The 17,401-nt window shown below is 43.5% G+C and overlaps 2 protein-coding genes across 4 annotated transcripts in view; one reads left to right on the forward strand and one right to left on the reverse strand.

Annotated features, from left to right (window-relative positions):
• LOC139943225 (uncharacterized) overlaps positions 1 to 17,401 on the reverse strand; it is a 58,841-nt gene that overhangs the window by 40,041 nt on the left and 1,399 nt on the right. Inside the window, exons 3-6 of one of the 3 annotated variants that reach the window (XM_071940037.1) lie at positions 16,932 to 17,097; positions 14,791 to 14,986; positions 4,780 to 5,157; positions 4,187 to 4,223 (exon numbers count right to left, since the gene is read on the reverse strand). The gene's annotated coding sequence lies outside the window, so the exon portion shown is untranslated. Of the gene's footprint in view, positions 1 to 4,186; positions 4,224 to 4,779; positions 5,158 to 14,790; positions 17,098 to 17,401 lie in introns of all 3 variants that reach the window. The other 2 variants (XM_071940036.1, XM_071940035.1) reach the window with 2 other exon arrangements.
• The window catches only part of LOC139943235 (uncharacterized), a 67,472-nt gene that overhangs the window by 10,003 nt on the left and 40,068 nt on the right, over positions 1 to 17,401 (forward strand). The gene's annotated exons all lie outside the window — the stretch shown is intronic.

The following is a 17,401-nucleotide window of genomic DNA, read 5'->3' on the forward strand; positions in this document are numbered from 1 at the left end:
GCGCCCTCTAGCGGCAGGATGAAAACTCTTCAAAATGGACTTTTTGAAGATGTCTGTGGTGAAGTTTTTTGTAATCACTTTAAATTTTACACACAAGTTAACTGTCAGGCAGCCATCATATGTGTGAAGTTTCAGATCAATGACGTCATCGGGGGTCACGTGACGCGGCCTTAAAGGTGCACTTTTTGAACTAATATAACTCCCTAAGTAATTATGCGATCATGTTGAAACTTGGTAGGTTGTTGGATATTGACAAGTTCTTATGAAATATTAAAGGACGTCATGATGACGTCATCACATGATTTTTTATGATTTTTTCAATTTTTGCACCTTTAACACATAAATTGCTATCTGAATATGGTATAATCCAAATTATTTTTTATTTATGCCACATTGGGTAAAATTGCTTTGAATACCCAACAAATTTAAAACTCAGTTGAGAAATTTGAAATTTTTGTTGACGAAACAGCTCTGCATTTGTGCACAAATGCAATTTAGCTCTAGTTTATTATTATTTTTTTTATTTGTCATCTTCAGAACAATTTTTTTATAAGTGCTGATTTGCAATGTTCCCAAGGAGCAATTGCAATGAAATTTTCAGTGATGATAGGTATTGGTTCAATGATTAGTGCAAAACAAGGATGTCATTATGACATCATCAGAAGTCACGTGACGTCATCTTAAAGGTGTTGTATTTTAAATGTTTGAAAATTTATAACAAATCAGCCACAAGAGACCGTAAGTTTCTGTTTGCGGGATTGGGTAGGGCTAAATAAGGTCTTCATTTTGTTTCGTGTGCGTGACCTCACATGACCTCTACTTCCGGTCGAAACGGGCCAAAAACGGAAGTGCCCTGTAACTCAAAAGTGGCAAAAGTTATGAAGTTGCTTTCCAAGGACGTAAGTGTCTAGCAAGAGTGGGCAGTTCAAAAAAAATATCGATGACGTCAAAAATTGCAACAGCGCCCTCTAGCGGCAGGTTGAAAACTCGTCAAAATGGACTTTTTGAAGATGTGTGTGGTGAAGTTTTTTGTAATCACTTCAAATTTTACACACACGTTAACTGCCAGGCAACCATCATATGTGTGAAGTTTCAGATTAATGACGTCATCGGGGGTCACGTGACGCGGCCTTAAAGGTGCACTTTTTGAACTAATATAACTCCCAAAGTAATTATGCGATTATGTTGAAACTTGGTAGGTTGTTAGATATTGGCAAGCTCTCGTGAATTGTGAAATGACGTCATAGTGACGTCATCACACGATATTTTATGATTTTTTCTATTTTTGCACCTGTAACACATAAATTGCTATCCGAACATGGTATAATCAATTTTTTTTTTAAATAGCCTGGATTGGTCATAACTGCTGTAAACAAATGAACATATTTCAAATTCAGTTGAAAAAATTTAAAATGTTGTTAACGAAACAGCTGTGCATTTGTGCACAAATGCAATTGTGTCTAGTTTTTTTTTTTATTTGTCATCTTCAGAAAAATTTCATATAAGTGCTGATTTGCAATGTTCCCAAAGAGCAATTGCAATGAAATTTTCAGGGATGAAAGGTATTGGTGCAATGATCATTGCGAAACAAGGATGTCATTATGACATAATCAGAAGTCACGTGACGTCATCTTAAAGGTGTTGTATTTTAAATGTTTGAAAATTTATAACAAATCAGCCACAAGAGACCGTAGGTTTCTGTTTGCGGGATTGGGGAGGAATAAATAAGGTCTTCATTTTGTTTCGTGTGCGTGACCTCACATGACCTCTACTTCCGGTCGAAACCGGAAGTGGCCCTCTAATTCAAAATTGGAAAAAGATATCAAGTTGCTTTTAACGATGTTAGTGCGTGGCAAGGGTGGGCAGTTCAAAAAAATACCAATAACGTCACAAAATGCAACGGCGCCCTCTAGCGGCAGGTTGAAAACTCGTCAAAATGGACTTTTTGAAAATGTGTGTGGTGAAGTTTTTTGTAATCACTTCAAATTTTACACACATGTTAACTGTCAGGCAGCCATCATATGTGTGAAGTTTCAGATCAATGACGTCATTGGGGGTCACGTGACGCGGCCTTAAAGGTGCACTTTTTGAACTAATATAACTCTCTAAGTAATTATGCGATTATGTTGAAACTTAGTAGGTTGTTAGATATTGGCAAGCTCTCGTGAATTGTGAAATGACGTCATAGTGACGTCATCAAACGTTATTTTATGATTTTTTCAATTTTTGCACCTTTAACGAATAAATTGCTATCCGAACATGGTATAATCCAAATTTTTTTTTTTTAATAGCCTGGATTAGTCATAACTGCTTTAAAAAGAGAATAAATTTCAAATTCAGTTGACAAAATTTAAATTGTTATTAACGAAACAGCTCTGCATTTGTGCACAAATGCAATCATGTCTAGTTTATTATTATTTTTTTTATTTGTCATCTTCAGAACAAATTTTTTATAAGTGCTGATTTGCAATCTTTCCAAAGAGCAATTGCAATGAAATTTTCAGTGATGATAGGTATTGGTGCAATGATCATTGCAAAACAAGGATGTCATTATGACATCATCAGAAGTCACGTGACGTCATCTTAAAGGTGTTGTATTTTAAATGTTTGAAAATTTATAACAAATCAGCCACAAGAGACCGTAGGTTTCTGTTTGCGGGATTGGGGAGGGATAAATAAGGTCTTCATTTTGTTTCGTGTGCCTGACCTCACATGACCTCTACTTCCTGTCGAAACGGGCCAAAAACCGAAGTGCTATAACTCAAAAGTTGCAAAAGTTATGAAGTTGCTTTCCAGGGACGTAAGTGTCTAGCAAGGGTGGGCAGTTCAAAAAAAATATTGATGACGTCACAAATTGCAACAGCGCCCTCTAGCGGCAGGTTGAAAACTCTTCAAAATGGACTTTTAGAAGATGTCTGTGATGAAGTTTTCTGTAATCACTTCAAATTTTACACACTCGCTTACGGTCAGGCAGGCATCATATTTGTGAAGTTTCAGATCGATGACGTCATCGGGGGTCACGTGACGCGACATTAAAGGTGCACTTTTTGAAGTCGTATAACTCTCGAAGTAATGACGCGATTTTGTTGAAACTTTGTAGAATGTTAGATATTGGCAAGTTCTCGTGAATTGTGAAATGACGTCATGATGACGTCATCACACAATTTTTTATGATTTTTTCTATTTTTGCACCTTTAACACATAAATTGCTATCCGAACATGGTATAATCCAAATTATTTTAAATAGCCTGGATTAATCATAACTGCTGTAAAAAAAGAATGAATTTCAAATTCAGTTGACAAAATTTAAATTGTTATTAACGAAACAGCTCTGCATTTGTGCACAAATGCAATCATGTCTAGTTTTTGTATTAAAGTCCAATGTTGATAAACTGAGCAAACAGAAAGTGTCATACAAATTTTTATCATTTTAGGTGCTGTCTTTCTGCAGAATACTCATCATGGGTATTGAACTTTTTTGACTGCAATTGAGTTTCTCTCAAAGTCTTGTCATCAAAATCGAAAAAATGACAAAGGAACATACTAGCTTCAGTGGGCTATTTAGGCTACAAAATAGATCCAAACAAAGAAACCATCAAATTTGCGATTTTAAAGCATTTTTCAAAAAATTAAGGTCACATGATTTTATCAAAACTAGACTTTTTTATTTGGATAAATCATGTCATCTTTGGAGTTAGTTTAACTTCCAGCCGTACTGCACCAAATCCAACAGACTGTTTTTCTACAAGTATTTGACAAAAGAGGCTTTGTATTCAGATTATATCAAGTTATGAATAAAACTACACTTTTTTATTTGGATAAATCATGTCATCTTTGGAGTTAGTTTAACTTCCAGCCGTACTGCACCAAATCCAACAGACTGTTTTTCTACAAGTATTTGACAAAAGAGGCTTTGTATTCAGATTATATCAAGTTATGAATAATATTGAAAAATCAAACGTAGATTTTAGTTCAGAGAGTCCATGCATTGGAAGCCAGCGTGGGACTAGTCAGACGTAAATCTCAAGGCAAAATCAAAAGTAGTCAAGGATATTCCATAAAAAAAAAAATAAAAAAAAACCCTAATCGTGTCAACATAGAGAAATAGAGAGATCCTTTAAGGTTTAGTGCCGTTATTTCTTTCTAGTCATTTCAGTTTTTGTACAAATATTGAACATTTACTTACCCATAGCTTTTGACTGTCTCATCTGTTCACAGTTTGACTGAATAATAAACCATATACAGGATAACAAATTAAGACACATGTCATGAAGTACAGGTCCAATTTAAATTATCGTGTACATGCTCTTGTTTTGTTTATTTTAATTGTCTTGTTTTTCCTTTGGCCAATATCAATGTGTACCGTAAAATGAGATCGTTTTCCGCAGTTTCTAGAGAATATGAAACAATATCGCAGTAGGACTATAATTAGTTTCGCTCCTCAAAGATTTATAACTGTCACTGTTAATATTTATGAAATACCAATGATGTATTATATCATGTGAGGGCAATACCGAAATAAATGTTTATTGAATTGAATTGAATTGAATTGAAGATTGACATAAAGAAAAAATGGTAAATAGTAGCACGACTGCATCTTGCCGTCTCCAGTATTTACCCCAAAATAGTTTTAAGAACAAAACCTTTTGAGCCTGTTAAAGTTTTTAAATTTCTTAAAGGTAATATTAACCGTGTAACTGTCACAAGCTTACTTTTTGCCATGGGAGAAAGGATCCTTAAATAAAACGTTACACATATAAAAATATGAACAATGTTTACCGTTCTTAAACCACAAAAAGACAAACAATCAAGTGGGTCAAGTGGAGGGTCATTTGGAGGGTCCACTGGTGGGTCCACTGGTGGGTCCATTGCAGGGTCCATTGCAGGGTCCATTGCAGGGTCCATTGGTGGGTCCACTGGTGGGTCCATTGGTGGGTTCACTTGAGGGTCCATTGGTGGGTCCACTGGTGGGTCCACTGGTGGGTCCATTGGTGGGTCCACTGGTGGGTCCACTGGTGGGTCCATTGCAGGGTCCATTGCAGGGTCCATTGGGGGGTCCACTGGTGGGTCCATTGGTGGGTTCACTGGAGGGTCCAGTGAAGGGTAGACTGGATAGACCTTTGGCAATTAATTTTTAGCTTGCTTTGGGGTTATTTTCTGGTAGAAAAATGTGAAAGTGATAATAGTCAATGACAGAATTGGCAATGCCAATAGGAAGTGAATAAATGTTCAAACAATCGACAGCACTGTTTACAAGTAAGAAATAATAGACAATTCTTATGAGGCACTTTTTTCTATATCAAACATATACGTCACAAATCTAAAAGTAAAACAGCTGAACATTTTTCTGTTATGATTTTCCTTATTTTGACCTATGCAACTTAAAGGAACACGTTGCCTTAGATCGGACGAATTGGTCTATGAACAGCGTTTGAAACTGTTTAAACATGGTTAGAAAGATGTTTTAAAAGTAGAATATAATGATCCACACAAGTATCACTCAAAATTGCACGGTTTTCATTTTACGTCGTGAACTAACTCGGTCGATTATTTATGGGAGTCACAGTTTTGACTCCCATAAATGGCCGACCGTGTTTATCGACGAGGTAAAACGAAAACCACTCAATTTTGAGGCATATTTGTGTAGATCATTGTATTCTACTTTTACAACATCTTTCTAACCATAACAAGCGGTTACAGGACGCTTTTCAAAGACCATCTCGACCGATCCAAGGCAACGTGTCCCTTTAATGGTGGTCCATTCATTGGCCATGGATTTCATCAAAATAAAAACGACAACACATCATTTGATTTTTTTTAGCAGATTACAGATGCACCAACACTACAAATTATGTCTTTTAAAATTACCTTCGCCATGTTTGTAGACACTGTCTCAACAGTATACAGTATACTGTTGAGACAGTAAAAGAATTGCATAAAAAAACGTAAACAAATTGCATCCATTTTGTGAACTTCTGGTTTTATACTGTACTGCAATGGACCCTGCAATTGAACCACCAGTGAAACCACCAATGGAGCCTGTGATGGACCCACCAATGGAACCTCCAGTGAACCCACCAATGGACCCTGCAATCGACCCTGCAATGGACCCTCCAGTGAACCCACCAATGGACCCACCAATGGACCCTCCAATGGAACCTCCAGTGAACCCACCAATGGACCCACCAATGGACCCTGCAATTGACCCACCAGTGGACCCACCAATGTACCCACCAATGGAACCTTCAGTGAACCAACCAATGGACCCTGCAATGCACCCTCCAGTGAACCCAACAATGGACCCACCAATGGACCCTCCAGAGGACCCACCAATGGACCCTCCAGTGAACCCACCAATGGACCCTCCAATGGAACCTCCAGTGAACCCAACAATGCACCCTCCAGTAAACCCACCAATGGACCCACCAATGGACCCACCAGTGGACCCACCAATGGACCCTCCAATGGAACCTCCAGTGAACCCACCAATGGACCCTCCAATGGAACCTTCAGTGAACCCACCAATGGACCCTCCAATGGAACCTTCAGTGAACCCAACAATGGACCCTCCAGTGAACCAACCAATGGACCCTGCAATGCACCCTCCAGTGAACCCACCAATGGACCCTGCAATGGACCCTGCAATTGACCCACCAGTGGACCCACCAATGGACCCACCAATGGACCCTCCAGTGAACCCACAATGGACCCACCAATGGAACCTCCAATGGAACTTCCAGTGAACCCACCAATGGACCCACCAGTGAACCCTCCAGTGAACCCACAAATGGACCTTCCAATGGACCCATCAATGGACCCACCAGTGGACCCACCAATGGACCCACCAATGGACCCACCAATGGACCAACCAATGGACCCACCAATGGACCCACCAATGGACCCACCAGTGGACCCACCAATGGACCCACCAGTGGACCCACCAGTGGACCCACCAATGGACCCTCCAATGGAACCTCCAGTGAACCCACCAATGGACCCTCCAATGGAACCTTCAGTGAACCCACCAATGGACCCTCCAGTGAACCAACCAATGGACCCTGCAATGCACCCTCCAGTTAATCCACCAAAAGACCCACCAATTGACCCTCCAGTGAACCCACCAATGGACCCTGCAATGGACCCTGCAATTGACCCACCAGTGGACCCACCAATGGACCCTCCAGTGAACCCGACAATGGACCCACCAATGGAACCTCCAATGGAACCTCCAGTGAACCCACCAATGGACCCACCAGTGAACCCTCCAGTGAACCCACAAATAGACCTTCCAATGGACCCATCAATGGACCCACCAGTGGACCCACCAATGGACCCACCAATGGACCCACCAATGGACCCACCAATGGACCAACCAATGGACCCACCAATGGACCCACCAGTGGACCCACCAGTGGACCCACCAGTGGACCCACCAGTGGACCCACCAGTGGACCCACCAGTGGACCCACCAATGGACCCACCAATGAACCCACCAGTGGACCAAACAATGGACCCACCAATGGACCCAACAGTGAACCCACCAGTGGACCCACCAGTGGACCCACCAGTGGACTCAACAGTGAACCCACCAATGGACCTTCCAATGGACCCATCAATGGACCCACCAGTGGACCCACCAGTGGACCCACCAGTGAACCCTCCAGTGAACCCACAAATGGACCTTCCAATGTACCCATCAATGGACCCACCAGTGGACCCACCAGTGGAACCACCAATGAACCCACCAATGGACCCACCAGTGGACCCACCAATGGACCCACCAATGGACCCAACAGTGAACCCACCAGTGGAACCACCAGTGGACCCACCAATGGACCCACCAGTGGACCCACCAGTGGACCCACCAGTGGACCCACCAGTGGACCCACCAGTGGACCCACCAGTGGACCCACCAGTGGACCCACCAATGGACCCTCCAGTGAACCAACCAATTGGCCCTCCAGTGAACCTACCAATGGACCCACCAATGGACCCTCCAGTGAACCCACCAATGGACCCTGCAATGGACCCTGCAATTGACCCACCAATGGACCCACCAATGGACCCTCCAATGGACCCTCCAGTGAGTGCGACAATGGACCCACCAATGGAACCTCCAGTGAACCCACCAATGGACCCACCAATGGACCCACCAATGGACCCACCAATGGACCCAACAGTGAACCCACCAGTGGAACCACCAGTGGACCCACCAGTGGACCCACCAGTGGACCCACCAATGGAACCTCCAGTGAACCCACCAATGGACCCAACAGTGAACCCACCAGTGGAACCACCAATGGACCCACCAATGGGCCCACCAGTGGACCCACCAGTGAACCCACCAGTGGACCCACCAGTGGACCCACAGTGGACCCACCAATGGACCCTCCAGTGAACCAACCAATTGGCCCTCCAGTGAACCTATCAATGGACCCACCAATGGACCCTCCAGTGAACCCACCAATGGACCCTGCAATGGACTCTGCAATTGACCCACCAATGGACCCACCAATGGACCCTCCAATGGACCCTCCAGTGAGTGCGACAATGGACCCACCAATGGAACCTCCAGTGGAACCACCAGTGGACCCACCAGTGGACCCACCAGTGGACCCACCAATGGAACCTCCAGTGAACCCACCAATGGACCCACCAGTGGACCCACCAATAATAATAATAATAATAATAATAATACCATTTATATAGCGCCTTTTCCTAAGGTTACAAAGCGCTCAGAGAATGACAGGAAAAAACAAAAAAGGGAATGCAAACAAAACCAAGAGGAAAACCACGACTAGGCAAAGCTAGCAGCATTTAGCCAAGAAAGTCCCGCGCAAAGCCGGTCTCTCTTTGACTAAAACCGCAGGCCAAGCATGCGAGATTTACTGATTGAAAATGAATGTTTTCAGAGACCTTTTGAACAAGGTAACAGAGCTAGAACTTTTGGTTGAGTTTGGAAGGGAATTCCACATCCTAGGGCCTGCAACTGAAAATGCTCTGTCTCCTGATTTTCTGGTGGTTCGAGGAATATACAAGTTGCCCTGTGAACGTAAGTTGCTCTTTGTAGCCCTGGTTTCTAATGAGTTGGAAATGTATGTGGGAAAAGTACCAGACATACACTTAAACATGTTTAAGGCCAATTTGAACATTATTCGTTTTTCTACTGGGAGCCAGTGCAGCTGTTTGATCAGTGGTGAAGTGGGGACATGGTTTGGGTAGGAGAAGATGATACGGGATGCTCTGTTTTGTATCTTTTGTAACTTGCTTAAATCAGATTGCTTGAGACCACATAACAAAGAGTTGCAGTAGTCCAATCTGGAGAGTACAAGTGCCCTAACAGCGGCGTGACAGGCTTCAGCGTCAATGTACTTTCGGATTCTACCAATATTTCGGAGGTGGTAGTTAGCTGATTTGCAGACTGATGTGACATGATCACTCATCGACATAGTATTGTCGAAGACAACACCAAGATTCCAGATGGAAGTTGATGGGTGGAGTGTGCTGTTGTTTATAGGGAGAGTCAGATGGGCAAGATGTTTGTAGTTACAGCTTGAAGAGGCAATGAAAAATTCAGTTTTCTCTTCGTTTAGCTGAAGCTTGTTGCTTGACATCCAGTGTTGAACGTCACTGATGCACTTCGAGAGCTTGAACAACCCGCATTCTGCATCATTGGGGATTTTGGGGTCAAATTCTACGTAGATTTGGATGTCATCTGCATACACGTGAAACTTGACCTGATGCTGACGAAGAAGATCACCGATTGGGGACAGGTACATGGTGAAAGCCTGAGGACCTATAACAGATCCTTGCGGGACACCCAAACGAAGAACAGTTTCATCGGAGGTGACACCGTCAGGTAGGATAACCCGACTCTTGCGATTGTTGAAGTATGACGTGAACCAGTCGAGCGCTGTGTCGGTTATACCAAATCTGTCATGGAAGCATTGCAGGAGGGTTTGGTGGTCTAGGGTATCGAGGGCGGCGGAGAGGTCCAGCATGACCATGAAAATGGCATTGTTTTTGTCGATTGCTCTAAGGATGTCATTTTGTACATGAAGCAGAGCAGTCTCGGTGCTGTGATTGGGCCTGTATGCTGACTGTAGAGGCTCTGCTAGCTGATGTTGAACAATATGTCGGGATAGTTGTTCGCAGGCGATCTTTTCCATAAGTTTGGCTAGGTACTGGAGATTAGAAATGGGGCGATAATTTTTGAGTACTTCTTTAATAAGAGATTGTTTTTTCAGGCTAGGAGTGATGACGGCCTTTTTGAATAGCTCTGGGAAAACACCTGATGTCAGTGAGGTATTTACAATCTCCGTTAGCTTCGGTAAGAATGTAGCCGTATGCTTTTTGAATACCCAAGTTGGAACTATGTCGAGCTGGCACGATTTTGTCGCCGAGTTTTTGATCACTTTATGAAGGTAATCTTTGGTGATCGGCATGAAATGCGCGAACTGAGCACTTGGGGGGCATGTATGCAGATCAGCCGATGAAGTTGAATCAAGTTGAACGTCATCCATATGAGCTCGGATATTTTTAATTCTGTCAGTGAAAAATTTACTGAAAGCTTGAGCAAGAACTGTGGGCGAGTCCTGGATTGATGGGGTTAACCGGGGTTTACCAGTGAGGTTATTGACGATGCGGAAGACTTCATTTGGACTGGATCCTATCAACGACTCTCTATAGAAGACAGATTTAGCTTTGACAAGCACTTCTGCAAGTTTGCGTTTGGATTGTTCGTAGTTCGTGCGGTCACTGGGTAGTCTGGACTTTCGCCACATGCGTTCCGCTTGACGACGTCCGCGTCTCGCGTCATCAACATCGTTGTTGTACCATCTTGGTTTAGCGCGTTTGGGCTTTGGTTTAGAAGTCAACAACGGTGCATAGATGTCTAGAGCACAGTTAACTGCAGAGTTAAATTCCACGACTGCCGTGTCAACGTCGCCTTCACAGGTGACATCGTGGAGACGTTCTGTTAGTTCACGAGCAAAAGCATCATGGTCAATCTTACGAAAATCACGGAACTTTGATGCCATGAGCACGGGTTGAGGTTTAATGAAGTGAAGTTTGCAGTTGACAACACCGTGGTCAGAGATGTCATTCATGTCAACTGTGCAGTCACTGACCAGTTCATCATTATCAGATTTTACGATAATGCCGCCTAAAGTGTGTCCAAGTTTGTGGGTAGGGCCAGTAACAAGTTGTTTGAATCCATAGGCTGTTAGTGTAGTGTGGACGTGAGATGTATCATGTTTGTGAGGACAGTCAAAGTGAACATTAAAATCACCAAGGCAGATTAGTTTTCCAGGTAGCTCATCAATGTATTCGATGAACCGATCGAAGTCACTGAGAAATGTAGATGTCTTAAGTTTGTTTCTTGCAGACGGAGGAGGTCTGTAGATTACTGCTAAGTGGAGGTGATGCGTGGTATCAGATATAAGAGCATGCTCAAATGTACTAGTTTCAAAATTGTCACATGGAACATGTATTAAGTGAAGCTCGTCACGAAAGATGACAGCAATCCCTCCATGCTTGTCCCCGGGGCGCGGAATGTTAATGCACATGAACCCAGGTGGGGTTATCTCGTTAATGATTACTTGATCATTAAAGTCAAGCCAAGTTTCTGTTAAAAACATTATATCAATGTTCTGGGATATAATGTAGTCGCAGATGATCAGGGATTTGTTGCAGGCAGAGTGGACGTTCCAGTGAGCTACATTAAGATAGCTTGATTCATTGTCTTGCGAGGGTTGTGACATAGATGGTTGCAGACCATTTCGGACATTTGGAATAGTGCTCTTAATTTTACGGTGGCGGATATGAGAACCAGCCCGCCGACTTCGTAGATGAAGCAGTCCCAGGTCCTTAAGATTTTGGAATACATGGGTTGGCAATGTACACAAGTTGTTGCTAGGTTTTAGAGCAAGAAGTTCAGATCTAGTGTACAGGAGAGATGGCATTGAGTTTGTTTGTTCAAGCTGTACACTTTCATTCATAGTGACGTAATAAGCAGAGTCAAGCATTGTTGTGTCCATGGTGATAACAATGCCCAACGGAGTATAGGCAGACAAAGCGTATACAAGACTTACTGTTAGCAAGGTGACTGGAAACATCCTGCAAAACATCCAGAATATTTCAGCAATGGACCCACCAATGGACCCAACAGTGAACCCACCAATGGACCCACCAGTGGACCCACCAATGGACCCTCCAGTGAACCAACCAATTGGCCCTCCAGTGAACCTACCAATGGACCCACCAATGGACCCTCCAGTGAACCCACCAATGGACCCTGCAATGGACCCTGCAATTGACCCACCAATGGACCCACCAATGGACCCTCCGATGGATCCTCCAGTGAACGCGACAATGGACCCTGCAATGGAACCTCCAGTGAACCCACCAATGGACCCTGCAATTGACCCACCAGTGGACCCACCAAGGGACCCTCTAATGGAACCTTCAGTGAACCCACCAATGCACCCTCCAGTTAACCCACCAATGGACCCACCAATGGACCCTCCAGTGAACCCACCAATGGACCCTGCAATGGACCCTGCAACTGACCCACCAGTGGACCCACCAATGGACCCACCAATGGACCCTCCAGTGAACCCACCAGTGGACCCACCAATGGACCCACCAGTGGACCCACCAATGCACCCAACAGTGGACCCACCAATGGACCCTGCAGTGAACCAACCAATGGACCCTCCAGTGAACCTACCAATGGACCCACCAATGGACCCTCCAGTGAACCCACCAGTGGACCCACCAGTGGACCCACCAGTGGACCCACCAGTGGACCCAACAGTGAACCCACCAGTGGACCCACCAGTGGACACACCAGTGGACCCACCAATGGACCCTCCAGTGGACCCACTAATGGACCCAACAGTGAACCCACCAATGGACCCAACAGTGAACCCACCAATGGACCCACCAGTGGACCCACCAATGGACCCTGCAGTGAACCAACCAATGGACCCTCCAGTGAACCTACCAATGGACCCACCAATGGACCCACCAGTGGACCCACCAATGGACCCTGCAGTGAACCCTGCAATTGACCCACCAGTGGACCCACCAATGGACCCACCAATGGACCCACAAATGGACCCACCAATGGACCCACCAATGGACCCACCAATGGACCCACCAATGGACCCTCCAGTGAACCCACCAGTGGACCCACCAGTGGACCCACCAGTGGACCCACCAGTGGACCCAACAGTGAACCCACCAATGGACCCACCAGTGGACCCACCAATGGACCCTCCAGTGAACCCTGCAATTGACCCACCAGTGGACCCACCAATGGACCCACCAGCAGTGTTTTAGCTAGGACATTTTTAGTGGTGGGCGCAGCTAAATTTAAATTTGGTCAGAAATTGCGAGCAGTGCGCGCGTACTTTGTTGTAAGGATTGTTTTCAGGGCTAAATATTAACATTCCAATTGTGCCAAATGCACATTATGTAAGATTCAAGAATCACAATTTTTAAGTATAATGACAATTGTTATTACAAAAATGTGTTAATACAAAATAACTGTGATGCATTTGTTGTGAACAGACTGTTTTTGAAATAGTTTCTGCTGTTTGCTTGTTGTAATCCCGCCGCGATAAAGTTGAACTTGAACTTTGAAGGTGGAGTAACTGTCTCGATAGTCTCAGGTACAGTTTCATTCTCAGCACTAACTGAAGCTGCACGAGATACTTTTATATCATCTTCCTATCTTTTTGCGTTTTCCAAAAAAGTCGTCCAGCTTACCGTACGTTGCGAGGCCATCTTAAAATTTACACAGATCTCATTCAAGTTAAAAACCCAGCGCGCTGTCACACGTGTGGGCGAAGCGAACGTGTTTACATGCCTACATCCAGGACGCGCGAACTCGTACACTAGACTTTACACAGCCCTTGTACTGTTGTGTGGCGATACTGTTTGTGTGTACATGGAATGCGTGAAATCCCCGCGAAAACCTCACGACTAGACTTGTAGTGCACTCTAGGGTCTACCACAGCGCGCGCTAGTGTACACCACATGTACACACATATCGTGTACATGTGCACGATACCAGCACTGCTGTCAGCCTGGTATAGACGGTACGCCTTCTACACTGTAGTATACATTTCACGAAGAAAACTTCACAAGATGGCAAGAGGCAAATTACATGGGAAAACACGTTTGAGGTTTTTATTGCTCGTAATTCTGGCTCAAAAAAATTACAAACTGCATTTAAAATGACAAAACATGAAAAAACATGACATTCTAGTCTTGAAATGTGATCAAAATCAGTAGAACTTTTAATTTTTTATTAATTTTGGGGGAAATTTTGTGGTGGGCGGCAGTCTATTTTTCAGCTGAAGTGCCGGGCGGAAATTGTCAGTGCTGGGCGGGCCCACCTACCGCCGCCCACCGTGGCTACAACGCTGCCCACCAGTGGACCCACCAATGGACCCTGCAGTGAACCAACCAATGGACCCTCCAGTGAACCTACCAATGGACCCACCAATGCACCCACCAGTGGACCCACCAATGGACCCTGCAGTGAACCCTGCAATTGACCCACCAGTGGACCCACCAATGGACCCACCAATGGAACCACCAGTGGACCCACCAGTGGACCCACCAATGGACCCTCCAGTGGACCCACCAATGGACCCACCAATGGACCCACCAGAAATTCACAAAATGGATGCAATTTTTGTTTTGTTAATCAAAATCAAGAATTCAAATTTGTCAGAAAATAAATAAGATTTTATAGTGATTAGTATCTGCAATACATACCAATTTTCTCCAAGAGAGGTTGGGTTCACCGTAGTCGTAACGAAGTTCTGTACCAGGACTAATATCTTTGGTGGCAAACAAACATATTCGGACTCCACCTGGGAATTTGTCAAACTTCAAGGCCTTGCAGTTTGCAAATGGAGCCTTTGCATCATTTACAAAGCGCCCCATTTGCTTGTCCATTGTAGCGTCAATACTACACATAAATTAAAAACATTTTTTTTTTTAATTTACTTGATGAGTCAGTATGTTTGGTTTTTTTATTTTGTGACAAAACAAATGAACAAATCAATTGTTGAAGTAAAATTGCAAAGGTCTGGTAAATACCACCGCCCTGACTCTCTGAGTCCAACCAGGAAGTGAATTTCGTAATATTAAGTTTTTTGGACGATTTTTCCCCCTAATTTCTGCCCTTAATAATGACGTTTCCATCAACAGCAATTTTCATGGATTCGTAATTTGAGGATCGGTTTTATAGAAGTTCCTTGCACTGAAATCTTCGTGTTTTAACAATCGGATGCACATTGGAAAAAAAAAAAGTGAGGCGAGAGCGATGTGTTTATGAGTACGAGGTTATAACTTTGCATAAAATATATCAGAAGCGAGGTTGAAACTAGACTCCACACAGCACGTCTTCCGACCCTGGAAATTTGAGTTGTGTGTTTCCCTACTCGCCTACGTATTATTGTATGGAACATGCGATCGCGGCCACATTAGATCTACATGTAGCAAATATCAAGACTTGTCAAACCATCTTTCGAACTTACAATTAATCTTTGGGATTTTACTGCCGTATCCCTCATTTACTGTGAAAAGGAACACCTTTTGGACTCGCGCGGCGGACTCATAAAGGAAGGGTCTTGACTTGTCCGCCGTTATTTTCACTCGCATGGCGACCGGGCGATCGACCGCGCTTTTGCGAACCCTGCGGTCCGTAGCCTTTATTCAAGGCGCACCGCAGCACCCCCAGCCCAGATATCACGCACGAAGAAAAAAAAGACCAGTGCGAGCAGCGAAGCCGCGAAGCGCCTTTACCAACTCGTTTTGCTAATCAGTCATTCATGATCATGAAATATTTATATATGCAATTTCTTGTAACCAATCACCGTCAGCTAGATATTGGACTCTTCTATATTGAGGTGGGTAATACAGTCTGGCAATTAATTATGTCACGCAATTGTGAGTAAATTGCGCAAGAGTTGTGTCTTATTATAATATTGGCCAACATCAAAGCGAGCTATTACATTATGGAAACATTTCTCCTACCAAAATCGGTAGCAAAAAGTAAAGAAAAACATAAAGCCCCCAAACGAGTTGGTAATAGTAAAAAGACGCTTCGCCGCTCGCGCTGGTATTTTTCGTCGTGATATCTGGGCTGGGGGTGCCACGGGGTGCCTTGATTAAAGGCTATTGCCGTCCTGAGATAGACGGAATCAGTACGAAAATTATTCGGTGTACGGACTGGTAGCCAGTCCATACAAGAGAGTAGTCCGGTGCCTTGTTTTTGATAGTAAACAACTCTGCTACGTTTAATATGGTTGCCATGCCACGTCCTCAACTGCAAGGTCTAATTCTTGCGCGATGCAAATGGCATGCTGCATAAGAAAACTAACTTGTGTGCGGGATCAGAGCGTACGCTACGTATGTATGTCTGGAAACAATTTGATCTTCATAATGAGTGACAACGTTAACATTATTTTTAGTAATGCTTTCGAATACATAATGAAATGGAATCAATAGAAAAACACATACCTTACGGCCAAGTGGCCGTAAGGTACGTGTTTTTAGAGGGGCATCATGGTAATTCGCTGGGGCATCGCGGCAATGGCCGCTGGTGGCCGCTGTAAAGGTTGAGGCTTGATCTGAAGAATCATGAATAGCAATCCGTCACAATTCACCGTAAAAAAAAATAATAATACACAATGTTATAAGTTGTCAAAACTTGTAATCAATTTTAAAGTTTGCACAAAGCTATTCTTATTGTCTCAAAGCATGTCAGACAACACAATTTCCCTTGAGTCTTCAAAACATAAAAACTTATATTAATAGTTTATCCAAAGCGAAAGAATGATCACTAAGGTCTTCTCACTTAAAATGTGTATACATGTACACAAAAATGAAAATATAAACTTGTAACTAACCAAAGTGTCTTGGCAGCATGCTTAAAATAAAACATGAAACTGCCATAGTGTTTGCGCTCGTACAACTTCTCCTTTCTTTCTGCCTCCTCTGCTTCAATCTTCTCCCCCGCATACTCGAGGAGGAAGTCATTTTTTTCCCATTTCTTTAAAGTAAACACGCCACGTCCTATGGGTAAAAAGTACACAAGTAATCATAATCACCCGTAACTAGGGCATTTGAAGGTGACCATTTTATCGGGGGGGGGGGGGGGGGGGGGCACTTCTGGCCAAGTTTACATTTGCCTTTTTCTTTAACAAGCCCCTTCCCAGCACAGTTTTTATGCCATTTCCTTTTTTCCGTAAGATAATCCGACACGAGTGTAAAAACATATACATTGTCTGTGTGTAAATGGAAACGTAGTTTAAAAACACTAAACTATCACATTAAAGCACATAAAGTGTAACATTTTACTCTTAAAAATTCCAAACCA

Source organism: Asterias amurensis, chromosome 10 (genome assembly GCF_032118995.1).
Source record: "Asterias amurensis chromosome 10, ASM3211899v1".
NCBI lineage: Eukaryota > Metazoa > Echinodermata > Asteroidea > Forcipulatida > Asteriidae > Asterias > Asterias amurensis.